Genomic DNA, 17,967 nt, shown 5'->3' with positions numbered 1-17,967 from the left:
CCTGGGCGTCAATCTTAAATTAGACACCATTTCTGCCGGCTGACCGCATTTCAACCACAACCGTTTCCACTTGACGTTGTCGTAAGTGGTCCACTTTTCACCATCATTCACCAAACGCTTCAAAAACCTTTCACAGCTTCCAATTAACTTGAGTAGCGAAAAGGGACGATTTGCCAGCTTTCAGACGTCACGGTGGAGGTTGAATTGTTTAGCACTTCGACTCCTGGACCTCGCCGAATTTATCGTCAAAATCAATGGGGGTGCATAAAATATCAGCATGAAATAATGATGGTAATGGATAGGGCCAAGTTGATAATCTGAATGGCCCTTGCATTAGCAATAAATTCCTCCTGGGCAAGGCATTCCTGGCTGTTGTTAGATTATTAGGGGTCCTGTTTTTGATCGGCCATTCGTTAAGAAATGCCGCGCTCGAAGTTCGCATGCCGATTTCGCCATGGACAAGAACATATGATAATCACCTGATTTTAGGTCCGGACTACAAGGTGTATGCATAAGAACCTTTCTACCAAGCTCCTGGAGCTTCTGGCGAGTAACTTTCAATTTGTGTGGCATAGCGTTGTCCCCATGGAACATAAATCCTTTATTCTGGGTGATTGCTTTTTCAGACAGTCCTATTTTTAGCAGTATAGTTCCGAGTTAACAGTTGTGCCGTAGGGAAACAATTCATAGTAGATAATTCCCAGGCAATCCTACCAAACACACAAGAAAACCTTTCTGGGCGTCAATCTTAACTTGGACACCGTTACTGCCGGCTGACCGCATTTTAACCACAACCGTTTTCGCTTGACGTTGTCGTAAGTGGTCCACTTTTCACCATCAGTCACCAAACGCTCCAAAAACCTTTCACAGCTTCCAATTAACTGAGAGGCGAAAAGGGACGATTTGCCAGCTTTCAGACGTCACGGTGGAGGTTGAATTGTTTAGCACTTCGACTCCTGGACCTCGCCGAATTTATCGTCAAAATCAATGGGGGTGCATAAAATATCAGCATGAAATAATGATGGTAATGGATAGGGCCAAGTTGATAATCTGAATGGCCTTTTGCATTAGCAATAAATTCCTCCTGGGCAAGGCATTCCTGGCTGTTGTTAGATTATTAGGGGTCCTGTTTTTGATCGGCCATTCGTTAAGAAATGCCGCGCTGGAAGTTCGCATGCCGAATCGTCGGACTTCCCACTACGCGGTCTTTTGCGGCAAGTCGCGTATCATCATTTCCAGTGTTCGCGTGGCACCCTTCGGCTGCGCGAGTATGTTCCGCACGGCTCTTTGCCGTCCATCTATTATTCAGTGCAACTAGTGTTTTCGCCTATCGCATCCTTCTAATCTTAGCTCACAACGGGTAAGATCCTCATTCTTGCCAGTACGTTCCCAAGGGACGTCTTAGTTGAGTTACTGCAGCATTTCTGATTTTGAATTTATGCGAACACCATGCGGAGTTAACTAAGTTTTAAAACCTAATTTGCGCGAGATTTGGCGGTGTTGGACGTTTGGTTTTTTTTCTTTTCGTCGTTTTGGTTCATTTTAAATATGACGAATGGTTTCTTGTTGTTTATGTCTACATTCGAATGCGACGGTTTGAATATTTCATTCCTATTTAGAAGTAAACAAAAATTTTAAAGGTTGAATCCTCGGTTGAATCCACGGTTGAATCCTGTGGTTTCAAAACCCGACAAATCCATTTTTGGTGAAAAATGAGTTAGTTACGGAAATAGTTCGTTTCATTCTCTTGCACAACCCACTAATATATTTTAATTCAAAACCGCCTCAATTTTTCCGAAAATCGCCTTCAAAGTATGAGTTTCATTGCAAAACCCGACAAATCCAAGATATCTTCGAATAAACTCCCAACAAATTCGCGTAAGCGAATCATTCTGCGGGATTCCTGGAAAGCTACTATAATGCGTCGGAAAAAGGCACTACTCCAGAGCCGGAGATTGATAGTCTAATTGAATGAAATTTTTCAAAATTTTGTTGTTATTAAAAGGAAAATGTGATAAAACACATATTTCGATATTATTGATACCATCATAACACATTTCAATCCACGATCCATGCAATTAAGTTTCAGATCCAGGCAAATCCAAAATTCAATAACAAAACCCCACGATTCCATCTTATTTATCTATTATTTTATTATTATTTATCTATACACTTAATTAATTGTTTTATCTATTCACTCAATTTGTTGTTTTATCTATACACTTAATTTATTGTTTTATCTATACACTTAATTTATTAGTTTTCATGTATTGTCGATTCGTTATTTTACCTCATCCATGAACCTAATTTATAATTTCATCTATACTCAAGATCCATTGATTATGCTTTTCACTTACACTGCTTTTGCAACAATACTCCCTATCTAATTATGTTTTAGCGTTGTTTTGAGTTATGTGACATTTTGTACATTTGTCTCTGTCATTTTAGTTATGACCTGTGTAAACAATTCATGAAATTCTCTCTCTATTTATATTATTTTTGGTGATGTTACCTGATTTTGTTCGAAAACATGATTGTTTTCTAACTGAGATTTCTCATTATCACATGAATGTAACGTTTTTATCGAAATTAAACGATTCATAAAGGTTTTGAAACCAAGGGAACCAATTAATACTAATGTTGCTAAATGGCGAATGCGAAAGGATCTTTATAATGATTTGGATTTTCCTGAGGATTACTAGAGAATTTTTCGAAATTTTTTTCTCGAAATCAGTAGCAGATAGGACGAAACTACAAGAAACCATAAATGTAGTAATGGATCAAAGTTTCTCTAGACATTCTTCTAAACTGCCATTAATCCACAAAAAAAAAAATTCTGGAGGAAAGAAGCGGGTACTGTTCAAGAAAAAATATTGCCCTGTAGATTTGCATTCAAAATTAGCATTTTTTTAGCACATGATGAAAATTTTAAATTGGAATATCTATGCCAAATTTGAAATGAATACCTTGTGAAGGGATGATGCTATGAGAGGAAAGAAATGATACTTCAACACCCTGTATCTCGAAAACAAAGTGCTTGCAGAACCATATTCAAAGAATTTATTTTTCGTAAAATGGTCCAAGTAATCAGTCATTTATGTTTGTACCTTTATCTTAGGAACACCCTGTATATAATTCTTCGTAAAAATTAATATTCTTTCATATTCGGTGCGGATATATTCACCAACTTTTATCAAAATACAAAGGGTGTTACCGAAGAAATATGATACTTAATTTTTTAGTTGTGCGAACGCCTTGCAGAGTTAGCTAATAACAATTCAAACCTAATTTGCGAGAGATTTATCGACGTTGAATGTACACAACATTCCTTATTCGTATGGTTTTGTTTTCGTTAATTTCGAATATAAGAAATTTTCTCCTGCTGTTATTTTTACATTTTCATTCATGTTAGGTAATGAGGTTTTCAACCTAATTTGAGCTATATTTAGCGGTGCTGAGCGGTTGATTTTTCTTGTTGATCACTCGAATGTTAGAAAGGGTTTTCTGTTTACATTCACGTAAATTCAAATATTTCATTCTTACGTGAATGAACAAATTTGTTGATTGAGAAATAATTAGAATATGAATTCATTGTACGCACGAAGTTTATATTTTGAATTTTTAAAATATTTGTAGATTCATTTCAAGGCGCTGCGAAAGCTTTTGGTAATATCCAATTCAGGGATAACATAAAAGCATATTATTTTCTCTTCATTTTCTGATGAACAATATGAGTATTGTGGCTATCTTGATTAATAATCAAATTGAAGAGGGTTTGAACCTGAAGATATGTAGGTATGGACTCTTGATCTTCCACTGATGGAAAGACTATGCGTAGTGAACTCATAAACTGTTGAAACTAGTTGGCGAAGCTGTAATAAACTTACAAAATACAATTGGTCATTCGTGTTTTTCATTGATTTCGAATCGAAAGTAAGAAATTAACTACCATCATTGAAATCGAGTTACTAAATGGCGAATGCACCAATTTCAGTAAAAAGAAACTACAAAATTTGTATCGATTTTAAATTAACGGAGATAGTATGTGAATCATTCAAATCTTTTATAATCATTAATTATACTCTCAGTTAACTTGTTGGAATAGAATACGTTCTAACATATATTCTTAAAATCATCTCCTATGATAAATTTATTTATTATACGAACTGAAGTTCCTATCTAAGACACCTCCAATGAATACTTTAAGAGTTATCGCGGAGGAACTTTAAATGAGTAAAAACCTCAATTTCTAACTGTGTGGAGTAGCCTGTGACTTCCGGAAAAATAGAAAGAAACTAAAATTCGATGTCTGGATAACTAAATTCTACATTTCAAGAATTATAATTAATTTTTCGTTGAGATTATTGAGGAATCCATAGACCAATACAATTTTCAATTACGAATAATTCATTACAATTCTTGAAATGTCAAATTTAGTTATCGAAACATTGAATTTAAAGTTCTTTTTCAATAACTTTTGAAGTATTCATATTAGGTACAGGGTTTGGTTAGGTAACTCATACTCTTTTTGTACGCAGAATGAAATAATAAAAAATATAGGTTTTGATTTGAAAATCTTAGGATTTGATGAATTTGAGTTGTCCGAGTTCATGATCTTCTGGTAAACACCCTGTACATTTTTCGTCCAAACCGCGAACAGATTTATAACACTACGTATTTGCAGAATCGTAAAAGATTAAAGTTATTTCGAATAAAACTTTTCTGCAGAAATATTTAAAAAAATCTGAATCCTCGTCGCCACAATTTTTTTCATAGGAATCCCATTAACTCAGTTGAGCTTATACCCAAGGTGTGGCATATTGCTGAAATTGTCATCGAAAGAGCTATCGAATGATGCTCTAATATACTAGATGTGTCATTTGAAATAAGAAAGTATAGTCTGTTTTCGGTATAAACCTTCTAAAACCTTTTTAGGGAAAAAGATCATTGTCTCAAACCACAACATGCATTTTTTCAGCACAAAGAAATGATTAGTTTTCCATAAACGTCTAATAGGCCATCACGGTGAATCACCCTGTATATTTCTAACAAATAATACCAAATTACAGAATGGCGAATGCGCCAGTGTTTATTATACAATTTTGATAATAAAAGTATATGTCAGAAGTAATGAAGTATCTACTGATTATCAAAATTGCGACAATTAAATATGGCTTTAATGACAACGCTGTGACGCTTTTTGACATTGCTCATGACATTTCTATTCAGTAAGATATGTAATAATTGAAATGTCGAAAAATAGTGCACAGTGCTGGAGCCTCCAACATACAAAATACCAATTTCATTAATGAAATAATTGATTCAGATTGAAATTGGGAGATGTTCTGTCCACCATGACATTTTTATTGGCTGATTCACGTTTAATTGTATTTTAATTTACCTCCAGAATTTCATTATTGTGAAATATTTTCAGGAGCTGCAGATGTAGATATAAATTGCACTTATGGATCTAATAAATGTTCCTCTCTTGTAACAAATTTCCCACCAACATGCATATGAATGATATTTCCTGAAATTCTATATGAAATTCCTGCAAAATTAAAATTTGTACAAAATGAGTCAACGATCTCACTTGCAACGTTCTTCATGTACCTCTTAATGAATCTACGTTATTAAAAATTCCCTTTTTATTACTCACAAAACATGGAGAAGTATAACGAATATTGCAAGAGTGTAAATAATTAATGACAGTCGATTAATTTGAATTGATCATTTCTACTTCACGTCTCTCTTCCGGATTTTTTATCTACAGGGTGGTTAACGGTCGTTGGTACCCTAGACTTTTACAACAAGGGAAGGTACGATTTCATGGAAAATTTGGATTCTTTTGTTGAAAATACTGCTCTATCGATCTAAAATATTTGCAGCGCTGCGTTGTTTTCAATTATGTCGAAAAGTACCAACAACTTCGATAGTTCAAATAACGGGTGTTTTTTTTCGAGATATATAACTTTAAGTTGGCATTACTATTCAAGGTGGCGACCAATTTGACAGTTGTCAAGTGATTAATTCTCAGTTTGGTTTGGCAATTTATGATAAATAGACTCAAGCCTGAACCATGCTTGCAAATAGTGCAATTTTATTTCGAAAATAATGATTCTGTGCGGAATACGTATCGCGCACTACGTCCATTTTATTTTGTTTAGCGATGAAGCCCACTTCTGGTTGAATGGCTACGTCAACAAACAAAACTGCCGCATTTGGAGTGAAGCTAATCCTCAAGTGTATGTCGAAACACCGTTACATCCAGAAAAACTGACTGTTTGGTGCGCTTTATGGGCTGGTGGAATCATTGGTCCGTACTTCTTCAAAAACGATGATGGCCAGAACGTTACAGTCAATGGTGAACGGTATAGAGCCATGATTACTAACTTTTTCATTCCTGAATTGAGCAACCATGATGTCCAGGAGCTGTGGTTCCAACAAGACGACGTAACATGTCACACAGCTCGTGCCACAATCGATTTATTGAAAGACACGTTTGGTGACCACCTAATTTCACGTTTTAGACCTGTGAATTGCCCTTCAAGATTTTGTGATTTAACACCGCTAGACTACTTTCTGTCTGGCTATGTGAAGTCATTAGTCTATGCGGATAAGCCACAAACCCTTGACCATTTGGAAGACAACATTCGCCGTGTTATTGCCGATATACGACCACAAATGTTGGAAAAAGTCATCGAAAATTGGACGTCCAGATTGGACTACATCGGAGCCAGCCGTGGCGGTCATATGTCAGAAATCATATTTATAATGTAATGCCACAAGATTATTCTGCGGATAAATGAAATTCATGTCAATCGAATAATCCATCGTTGTTTTATTGCAATTTAAAGTTCTATAGCTCTAAAAAAAAAAACACTCTTTAGAACACCCTGTATATTAAAACTTTTTTCGGTTTGCTGTAGCCTCTTCATTATTTATGTAATTAACTCCCTTGTTCCTATCTCTAGCGGCTTTCGAGTCAGTGATTGATTTACTTCTTTTTTAGTGCAAAACATAGCTTCAATCAAGCATGCATCACTTCGGTACTTGAAATTCTATAGAGCAGAAACTTCAGGTATGGACTACCAATATCCAGTAAATCATTTATGTATATTAGAACACGTCCCTAATCAAACAGGCTTGTTCAAAATCACAGCCTCCAACTAGATATGTTAATATGATGAAAAGTGTGATCTTTCAATGAATGAATTGATGAAAAGGTATGAAATTCCCATGAAGGGAAGGTTCAGGTATGAAAAATTTGACAAACATTTTCGAAATAAAAATTTCAAGAGTTAAAGAGTTGAAAATTCGGCTACTTGCGGATAGTCAATTCAAACACCGCTGACCGATTTTTCGTAGACCGCACAGTTTGAGAAAATTTGATCTCGAATTTTGGGTATAATCAGTAAAAATTTAATTTCTATACAAGAATCGTTATATCTCCTATAATATTCGTCATAGATCCCTCGAATGAAACGTTTTACAAAGATCGAGTTCTCATCTGTAACATAGTGTAGTTTCAATAGCGAAGCTCATGTCCAAAAAAAGTATCAGTTTTGAGAAAATTAACAATTTTTATTTTGAAAATTTCAGATTATTACCCTAAAATTCATGTAATAATGGACCAATTGCTCAACTGCGAGCATTTTCGTGATATATCATACGTAATCGAATCAATCAATAAAGAGGTACAATATTACCGTGGGGGAATTTTTAATTTTTTAGGTATGGAAAATTTTACGGAAATTTTTCGACAAAAAATTTTTCAGGTGGGATCGGAATGCGGCTAATTACGGATCATCAATTCCGGCACCGCTCACCGATTTTGCGTAGACATCACAGTATTGAAAAAATTGGAACTCGAAATTTGGGAGAAAATTGAATTTCCCTTCAAATACTGGTATATCTCCCGAATTATTCATCATAGACCCCTCGAATAAAAACGTTTTTTGAACACCACGTTCCGATCTAAAACATACCGAGGTTTCAAGGGCGTAGCTTACATCCAGAAGAAGTTGCAGCCTCGGTAATTTTATCCATTTTTTTTTCGAAAATTTCAGATTTTTACCTATAATTTCTGAAATAATGTACTAATCGCCAAACTGCAAGCATTTTCGTGATCTACATAGTCGAATACTTGACTATGATGAAGAATAAAGTAAAATATATGAGGAATAATGTGCATAACTGTTTAATCCCTTGACTTATCAGTGACATGTTATATCCTCCCATTTTCAGTTCACTCAGATACGCCACTGTAGGGTTGTCCTTCCAAAGTGGAGCCCATGTGTTGTATCGTCTGTCATACTTTCTGATCGCAATATCGACTAAGTCAGTAGTGACTTTTCTGCAATACCCAATTGTATAAATATATCGAAGGATGATGAAGAGAGAATTGCAGGAATTCCTTGGGGTATAAAAATTTTTCTGGGTCCCAATCGAACAAGTTTTGGTTGTGATTCGTTCCTTTGTGTTAATAAATAATGAAGTACTCCAACAGTTCAGATGCTATCTGGCACAATCTGCATTGCTGCGGTTTTTTCGAACGAAAATGTGATAAGTGGAAAAGGTTATTGATGGGTTTCGATCAGAAATTGCCATCTACGCTATCAAAATCCATACACAACGATGAAATGGAATTTATGGCTTCGTGACGTTTCATCTCTGAAATTCTGCATTTTCTCGTGGAAAAATATACGAGGATCAACATGTAAATGCGGAATATCAACGATATTCTTACATCTCGCAACAAGGATTTTCAACGATGGATAGCAATTTCCTGAAGAATTGTTCGAAAACATTCATTACTTAGGTATAAAATTGGAATAACATCTTTTAAAAATTCTTATTCAACTTTCTAATTAAGGAGCAATGAATTTTAATATCATTTTTAGCCAAAATTGGCGAACAATTTCAGAGGTAGATAAAAAAAATTCGTCAGGTACACAACTCAAATTCATCAAAACTCAAGATTTTCAAATTAGGACCTATATTTTTTATTATTCAGTTATCTTACAAAAATAGTTGAGGTTACTCAAGCAAACTCTATACCTAAAATGAATACTTCTAGAGTTATCGAGAAAAAACTTTAAATGAAGAAAAACTGCAATTCCTAACAGTTTGCAGTGTTGTGTGACTTTCGAAACTCAAATTCGATGTTTGGATAACTAAATTTATCATTTCAAGACTTATAACTAATTTTTCGTTGGGATTGTTGAGAAATCCATAAACCAATACAATTTTCAACTACAAAATATTCATTATAAATTTTGAAATTTCAAATTTAGTTATGGAAACATCGAATTTCAGTTTTTTTCTGTGTTATCCGGAAGAGACTGACTACTCCACACAGTTAGAAATTGTGGTTTTTCCTCATCTAAATTTCTTCCTCGATAACTTTTAAACTATTTATTTTAGTTATAGGGTTGGCTTAGGTAACCCCTACTATTTTTGTACGTAGAATCGACTGAAATAATAAAAAATATAGGTTTCAATTTGAAAACCTTAAGTTTTAATGAATTTAAGTTGTCCAAGCTCATGATCTTCTTAAGAACACCCTGTACATTCTTGGTCCGAATCGCAAATAGTCTTATACTAATACGTATCTGTAGAATCGAGAATAAAAAAAGTTTTTTCGAAAAAAAATTTCACTGCAGAAATATTCAAAACAATCTTAGTCCCCATGAACCGTTTAGTTTTCACCAATGTATGGTATTTGCCAAAATTGTCATCAAAGAAGCTCTCTAATGATGCAATGATATACTAATAAGGAAGGAGGAAATAAGGAAGTAGTAGTCTGTTTCCGGTATAACCGGAAGTTGTAGAGATCTGAAAATTTTAGGGAGAAAGATCATTGTCTCAAACCCCAATATGCAAGTTCAAGCTCAAAATAATGATTAGTTTTCCATGAACATCCAATAGGCAATCCCGGTGAATCACACTGTATAGATATAATTTGCTATATTACTTACATCACGTTCCGATTTTCATCGTATAAACATAAATGATGTTCGAATGGATGGATAGAAATGATATTAGCCCACCGTTCTCTTAAAAAACGCTTGGAAAAGAATGCTTTTAATTTTACTCTTTAAATTATGATTATCAATAGCTGTACTCTTTTGACTCTATATGGATAGTTTAAAAAAACTCTCCATGTTCATGCAAATGAAATTATTCAACTCCGCTTCATACTCTCTGTCACTTACTTCATGTCGAAATAACCATAACCAATGACAATATTATTTAATGAAAATATCACTTCTATTTCATTCAAAAGAATCACTTCACGGTATTCTCTTTTTCTGAAATGAGGTACCTGAGAGAGGTTTGTTCTACCAGATTTCTAGAAAATGGATGTTTGGTTTTCATAATTGAGTAGATGATGAAAATTTCCGATGTACCTTGTTGAACCTTCGTTCAAAATGGACCATTCCATAAAATTAACTAGATTAAATCGATGTAGCCAAATATTTCGTTAAGTGTATGTCACATATAATATTCAATGAAAGTAATGATACAACGTGTTACTTCACTATATATTAATTAACAAAGATGGGAGAGACCTTCATCCCTAGGGAATGTTTGCTCGTTTTTCGATGAAATTTCTGAAGTTTAGGAAGTTATTCGGCATGTCAGTCTCGCATGCCTGTTTATAATGAAGATTAGGAAGTTTTGAATATGCACCACTCAGGTATTCATAGATTTTTGACAACTTAACTCAGCTATTCATTTGAGATGAGCCATATCTTTATGACACTTTAAAAATTTGATTATTTTCAAGAGGAAATAGAGCAAGATATACTGACTACATAAAATAGTGTCGACACTTACTCATTTAAATTTTTGCCCAAAACAAGTGCCAGGTACTCTAACAAATAGGAATTAGATTAGATCTTACCGAGATCTCATGATCTATTGTGCTCCCCATCAGAGCTACAGTTCGCTCTCCAGTTCTGGAGTTCTAATCATCTCCATTATCTGGGATGTCTTCAAAGAGGATACTTCCTCATCTCTACAAGTCTCTTGTCCAAAGAATTGGCTAGCGTTGGCTAGCGATGGAAAGGCATTCCTTCACCAGGTGATCCGAAGTTTCTTCCTCCTCCCAGAATAAATTCTGTGGGTAATTTTCTGAGGAGATTTTGCATTGTGCGGAATCTAGAGAGGAGTTCCAGTATATTCTTGCTAAAATCCAGATACTTCTTAAATCTTGCAGCATCAAAAGTTTCGAACAATCTTTTTGGAATGATCCAACCTAGTAAGATTCCGCCAGTGTTTCCCTTTCAATTTTATCCTTCTCCTGAAACTCTCAACATCTACCTATTATTATTAATATTTGTGCCATTTCCTTCATTCATTTCATTCAATACTGTAGTTATCAAAGAACTGAACTGAGTTATTTGCATAGAAAAATTGTCTGGGATGTTATGTACAATTTATTGTGTTTCATTCGAATCGCAATTCATTTGTGAAGACATCAATTTTGAATTGACTATATCTACACGGTGTTCCTAAATTGGAGCTACAAATGAAAATGACAGATTTCCGGATCTATAACATGAGTCCCCAAACACTTTGTTTTTGAGATACAGGTGTTAAAATTAAAGTTTTTTTCTCGTACAACTTTCCCTTCACAAGATGAATTTCCAATTTGAAGTTTTCATCATGTGATATACTAATTTTGAATGCAAGTCTATAGGATGATATTTTTTCTGGAAGAGTGCCTGCTTTTTTCCTCCAGAACTATTTTTTGGTGTGAACCGCTGGTAGTTTAGAAAAATGTAAAAAGTAACTCTGGTCTTGAACTACACTTTTTCTATCTCTATCGATTTCGAGGAAAAAATTTCAAACAGCTCTCTAGTAATTCTCGGGAAAATCCAAATTATTATAAAGATCCAGCTAGTAAGCTGTAATGAATGAATTAATTTTAAGTTTTTGTATTTATTCACCCACTCTGTAGCGGAGATTAATAAAGATTCGATAAACTGATATAAGCATCACTAAAAAGTACGACACAATAGAAACACCTTGTATCTCGAAAGCAAAGCGTTTGCGGTCTCACATTCATGGGACTTTTTATTCTTAAAATTATCCAAGGAATCTCTACTCATTTTCCTTTGCAACTCTAATTTAGGAACACCCAGTATAAGGTAAGAACAACCGAATTAGTAATGAAAAAAATATTTCGAATGATTTGGTTCAAACTTCGTTATCATTTGTTTTTCTCACATTACAGATATGAGTGAAAGTTGTCAAAAAATATTTTTCGATTCACCTTTTAAATGCATTTCATTGACGAATTATCTGTGGGTACATGCAATATAATCTTGGTTTCTGTCGAAGAAGATCAAATAGACGTTCACCGATATCGGAGTCAATTTCGTTGACCAATTGTTCCAATCAACCCCATTTAACCCATGAAAGATATCCCTAACGAGCCGAATTAACCTCAAAAAGAAGGTTTCACGAATGAAGGGTGCAATTCATAAATTATTCAAGACCCTTCATTTCGAAAGGGTAAGTTTCTTCACATTGAAACTTTTGAATTGGACGGTTTTCTGCGCATAATCCCTAAATATAGCCAGAAGTGTACATGGATGCTCCTTTCGATACAGAACATTTAAACTTATAAAGTATTAACTTCATGACGAAAAGTTTGATGAAATAATAAAGACATATTCGTATTTATAGACTGTATTTTGGTAGTATGCTGTACAGAAGAATTTCGTAATTGAAAATGTTGTCAATTTTATGTTCTCCATGCCCTACCAAATATCATATCGAAATTATATTATTTGAATTTAATAGAATGCTAATATCAATTATCTTTCATATATCAATGCGATTGTTACCAATAATTGGTCAGCAAATGAGATTTATATTGTGTATTGTAATTATCAAACATATCCAATTCTTTGAATCAAGTTGCAATGCAAGTTACTGTACAAAATATTTGAGTTATAATCAATATTTTTGACAGCATTCAAATCCATTTGAATTTGTGGAATTATATATATCGGCAGCTATCTATAGCTGAAATGAAATGTTAATGCCTATCTGTTGGAGAAAGGAGCATCTGATAATATCTAAAATGAATTATGAAAACAAACCAAAGAATCGACCATCGCGAAATGAAATTTATTATTGCATTTCTGTTGAATGAGTTTAGATATTGAGTGAGATAGAAATTATGAGATGAAGTGGAAATAACGAAGAGAATGCCACATCTTCTTCTAATTGAAGACTTCGTCGATTCCAATTTGATCTGTAGGTTCAAGACGTTAGAAAGATATGTCGATATGTTTACTTTGTCGCTGGGAAGTGTATACCAACATTCTTCTTGAATTTTTCATTTTTGCTATCTCACTTCATACAGACATGTACGCGTTCGATGACAAGCAGACATATACCTATATATCTCACGTATATTGACGTACACCGCATTTAGTAAATTTTCAGGTGAGATAATCTGTCTTAGTTGTCAATACCTGCGAATAAACATATAAAAAATTCTTAGGCTATAAGGGAATTAAATAGGGTGTAACCTAGTGTGAATGCAGGTCATTCAGGCCTTTCAGAAAATAAACTTGTTTCGCATCCTAAGACTGATAGTTTCGAAGAGACAGGGTGATTCGTGCAAATTGGTAAATTTCTGATCTCCATAATTTGGGAATCAGCAGTCCGATTTTGTTCAAATTTTGTGGGTTTATCTACTTCATGCAGCCCTTCAAAACGATAAATGTAATTTCAATATTTTCAGGGCATTACTCAAATTATTGAGTTTTTTCCTTTAGACTCCCAAATATTTATTTTTACACGTTTCAGAGAAATATCGCTATTGGCATGAAAAAATACATAATTCAGTCTTATGAATTCAATTTAAACTTTGAATGGCAAACTTCTTTCAAAGGGGAAGCAAACGAAAGAATCATGTATTATGTAACTTTTTTGAAAATCGGTCCTGTTTTTATTCCTTTTGTGTTAATATTTGAAGTAATTTTTCAAATTTATAGATTTCTATTCAACTTTTTTTCATTCAGCACCTACTGATTGTTGTAACAGGCAGCTTAAAATATCAATTAGAAGTATGTTTGATGAAACTGCGAATTCTTTCGAAACTAGATATCAAATTAAAAAATTACGAAACTCATCTTGGAAAATGTTAAAACCGTGAATATATTTGCTTCATAGTGGAAATAAGTTTAGTTTTTTTGAGAAAATTTATACCTATTTATTTTGATTTGTAACATAATTGAAGGAGAAGTATCATAAGAAATTTTGGAAATGAAGTCTTTTATTCTTCATATTTCTGATTCAAGATAATATTCATTATCCTTCTTGTTATTCTGGTCTCATATTGATATATGATACCACGAAGCAGAATGAACGTAGTAGGCCATGTATCGCACCATTTCTGTGATATTCCGGCGGAAGACTGCAAAGGAAATATTTTATGCTCCTCAACATAGCTGTCAAAATCGCATTATTTAATTTTAAAATCGAATCATGGCTCAGAGAATACCAATAATGAGTAGGTATAGTATATCCAAAGTCACTTGAACTAGTCTATAAAAACGCTTGGCCAGAGATAATTGCAAAACAGTCATAAACCATAGGCGCACACTTTTCAAACTCTTGAGTTGAAAATAATATTTTTGCGTATGTATGGGACTCAGATGTCGATTCTTTCAGAAAACATGTGACGTGAGTAGCTTTCGCTGTTACATCAAAAATGATACTGTCATTCTACGGTGATTATTCTTTATTCTCGACCTGTAATATGCTATCAAGGAACGTTATCAACAATGATGAACTGATCGTTAGATAGAATTATAAGAGCACGATATTTGAGATGAATTCGGAAATGTTCTGCCTGAAGATAAGACAAACTAGGGTAGAATAGGTGCATGACCTTGAGATCCTTGAGGGACATCAAGTCGCTCAAAAAGTTTTTTGGAAAAAACCTATATTTTTTGTTCATTCAGTCAATTTTACGTAGGTATAAAGAGAGAGAGTGGTCTCAAGCAAATCCTATACTTAAAGAGTTATCGAGGAAAAACATGAACTAAGGAAAACTGCATTTTCTCATTGAATAGAGTAGTCTATGACTTCCAGAAAACATAAAAAGAAACTAAAAAGCCGAAATTTCATGAATTGTAATAAATTATTCGTCAAGATGGTTGAAAATCAATAAACCAATAAAATTTTCAATTACGAATAATGAATGACATTTCATGAAATGTCAAATTTAGTTATTCAAATTTCGATTTTAGTTTCTATGTTTTCCGGAAGTCATAGACCGAGTCATAGACTACTCCACTTAGTTAGAAATTGAGAGATATTTCCTCAGTTCAAGTTTTTCCTCGATAACTCTTGAATTTATCATATTCAGAATCAAAATAAATATTCAAAAATATATGTAACCTATTATCAAAACTGTTCTGACTGATGGCAGGAAATGGTGAAATATTTCTATTTTCTATAAAAAACTTGATTGATTTTTCGATCTGGCTACGTAGCTGCTAATTTGACGTACTAAGAGCCTCAACATCATATGCCTATTCTGAATGATTTCTCAAACCAGTAATAACATTGCCAAAACCAGAAAATGTAATGAAAATTTTGTTGGTTAATCTCATTTCAATCAATTCTTCCTTCAGAGTGAAATGAAGATATTTAGGATGCGAAATCATTTTCTTCAGAACCCGTCATATATCAATTCTGACTTTGAAAGTAAATGGAGGAATAGATTTGATTGCGAAATATTCATCTTTTTTTACATAAGCCATTGAATTGTGCCGAACATCATAGTCGAAATCAATAAAAACATCAGTCACACAACGAACTAAAACTACGTAAAAATGCATTTCAATAATACCCATATGGACTACACTGGTCTATGCGAATTATTAGAAAGTAATTAAGAAGATATAGATGCAGCCAATGAGTGTAACCAAAAACGCTCTCAAAGTGGAAAGGGGAATACGAGGGGAAATATTCAGCCAATAAGACCAATCTAATCGGGACATTCTCGTTTCCAAGACGATTTGCTAAATACCGGGGTTTATTTGAGAGTTTTTATAGCGATATTTTTTGTATAATTGAAATATTCAGGCTTCCTCCACGTGACTTTGATATGATTTTGCGAAACCCAGAGTGTGAGTGACAACTATTCGAATAGATGGAATTTTTTCTGGGTCCTGATCAATTTTAAGCATTGACATTCTGGATACATCGTATTGTAATTATCTGAGTGACGTAATGAACATCAGGTAAGTGAAGTTCCAATCAGTTCCAAGTAGAATATAAGAAAAGGGATAAATTTCCAGACGTCTGTCGCCAGATTCGATATCGGTAAATATTATTCAACGTCAAATAAATTCATTCAATTAAAATTGAGTTTTCTTATAACAAGATGTCTGTTTCATACAATATCACGTGGTGACGATAATTGAAACTGCTGAAATTCCAGTTATCTAATGCAAGATGTTTGTCTTGAGCATATCTGCCCTTGTTTACAGGATGACTGTTCGTAAAATTAACGAAAGAGATTCTTAGAATATTTTAGGGGTAATACAGTGTTTTCGAATGAGGAGTTACGTTTTGAATAGCTAGTTATCTATCTTGCACTTTCGGGTCATCGTGAAGCAATCGTGAAGCATCGTGAGCTGTTGTAACAAGTTAGTGGTGTGAAGAATCAAAAACGTGAACTGAAAAGCTTGCTGTTGTAGCTCATAGTGCAAACCCAGGTTTGTCAATTCCTTGTCGATCTTGGCAATCAAAGTTGAATGTGAAAAAATGAACCTATAACTGATCCAAAATTACTGGAAATGCAAATGATAAGAACTTTTTTATGAATGGATATTTGGTGGACAAGAATCGGCAACTTTGTGAAGTGGTAGGTATATTGTTGTAATACTGAAATGTTATTATTCATTCTAAAAATAGTAGTGTTGAATCAGCATTTTATGAAAAATATAAAAGGGAATCACGGAAGCTGCGTGTCAGTTCCGACCAAGTTCAGACCAAATAGTTCAGATCTATCAATATTCATTGTACTGGGTTTTTCACCATAATTTGACCCCCCTTTAACTTTGTTACTATTGATTGCAACTTCATTTTTTCAAATGGAACACCCTGTATATTTTTCTATATTTGACTAGATCTTTTTTCCCTGATTTCGAATATGTAACATACGTTTGGCCTATGACATATAGTCAAATTGCCAACGAGATAACTCAAAAAAGGGCATCTTGAGTTATCGCAGCCTACCACTTGAAAACTGATTACTGAGCATGCCAGGTGGTTCTTAAAATTTGAAACTCTGTGGTACTCAGAATAAGGAAGATAGGCCAAACGTATGTTACATATTCGAAATCAGGGGAAAAAGAGCTAGTCAAATATAGAAAAATATACAGGGTGTTCCATTTGAAAAAATGAAGTTGCAATCAATATGTTGACCACTCTGTATATATTTCGTTTTGTGAAATCATTTTAAAAAACACTATTCCATTTCGTGAAACTTTTGTAGGAAACATTTGTTTGTACCTCTTCTAGTAACAAAGTTAAAGGGGGGTCAAATTATGGTGAAAAACCCGGTACTTTTATTTTTTAAACGTTCATGTTTTAGTTATAGTGCCTGTTTGTGAAGTTAAACGAATAAAATGAAGTGAAGTGCAATAACGAATTATTATAGAGCCATTCAACGAGTTCTGGAGCTACTCTAAAAAGCTGCCCTGATGTCAGAAGAACATTTTTCGAAAATTCCAAACCATCTAATTTCCACGACACAAATTTTTGGTGACAGGAGTGGGATTTACGAAAAAGGATACTCAACAAGAAATCTACAAGAAGAATTATTTTTGAAAAAGAGATTATCCAGAGGAACCTAGCTACAAACAACAAAAATACAACCCGTAAACAGTGAGTTAAAAAAATTATAAAAATATTGTAAAGTAC

General features: G+C 33.8%; 1 protein-coding gene across 1 annotated transcript in view; it reads left to right on the top strand.

Annotated features, from left to right (window-relative positions):
* The first annotated feature begins 1,252 nt into the window (after positions 1-1,252).
* The window catches only part of LOC123685961 (Kv channel-interacting protein 4-like), a 175,630-nt gene continuing 158,915 nt past the window's right edge, over positions 1,253-17,967 (top strand). The window contains exon 1 of the mRNA XM_045625863.1: positions 1,253-1,360. The gene's annotated coding sequence lies outside the window, so the exon portion shown is untranslated. The remainder of the gene's footprint in view (positions 1,361-17,967) is intronic.

This window comes from Harmonia axyridis, chromosome X (genome assembly GCF_914767665.1).
Source record: "Harmonia axyridis chromosome X, icHarAxyr1.1, whole genome shotgun sequence".
Taxonomy (NCBI): Eukaryota; Metazoa; Arthropoda; class Insecta; order Coleoptera; family Coccinellidae; genus Harmonia; species Harmonia axyridis.
The sequence above is the reverse complement of the archived record's forward strand: the minus strand, read 5'-3'. Positions and strand labels throughout refer to the sequence as shown.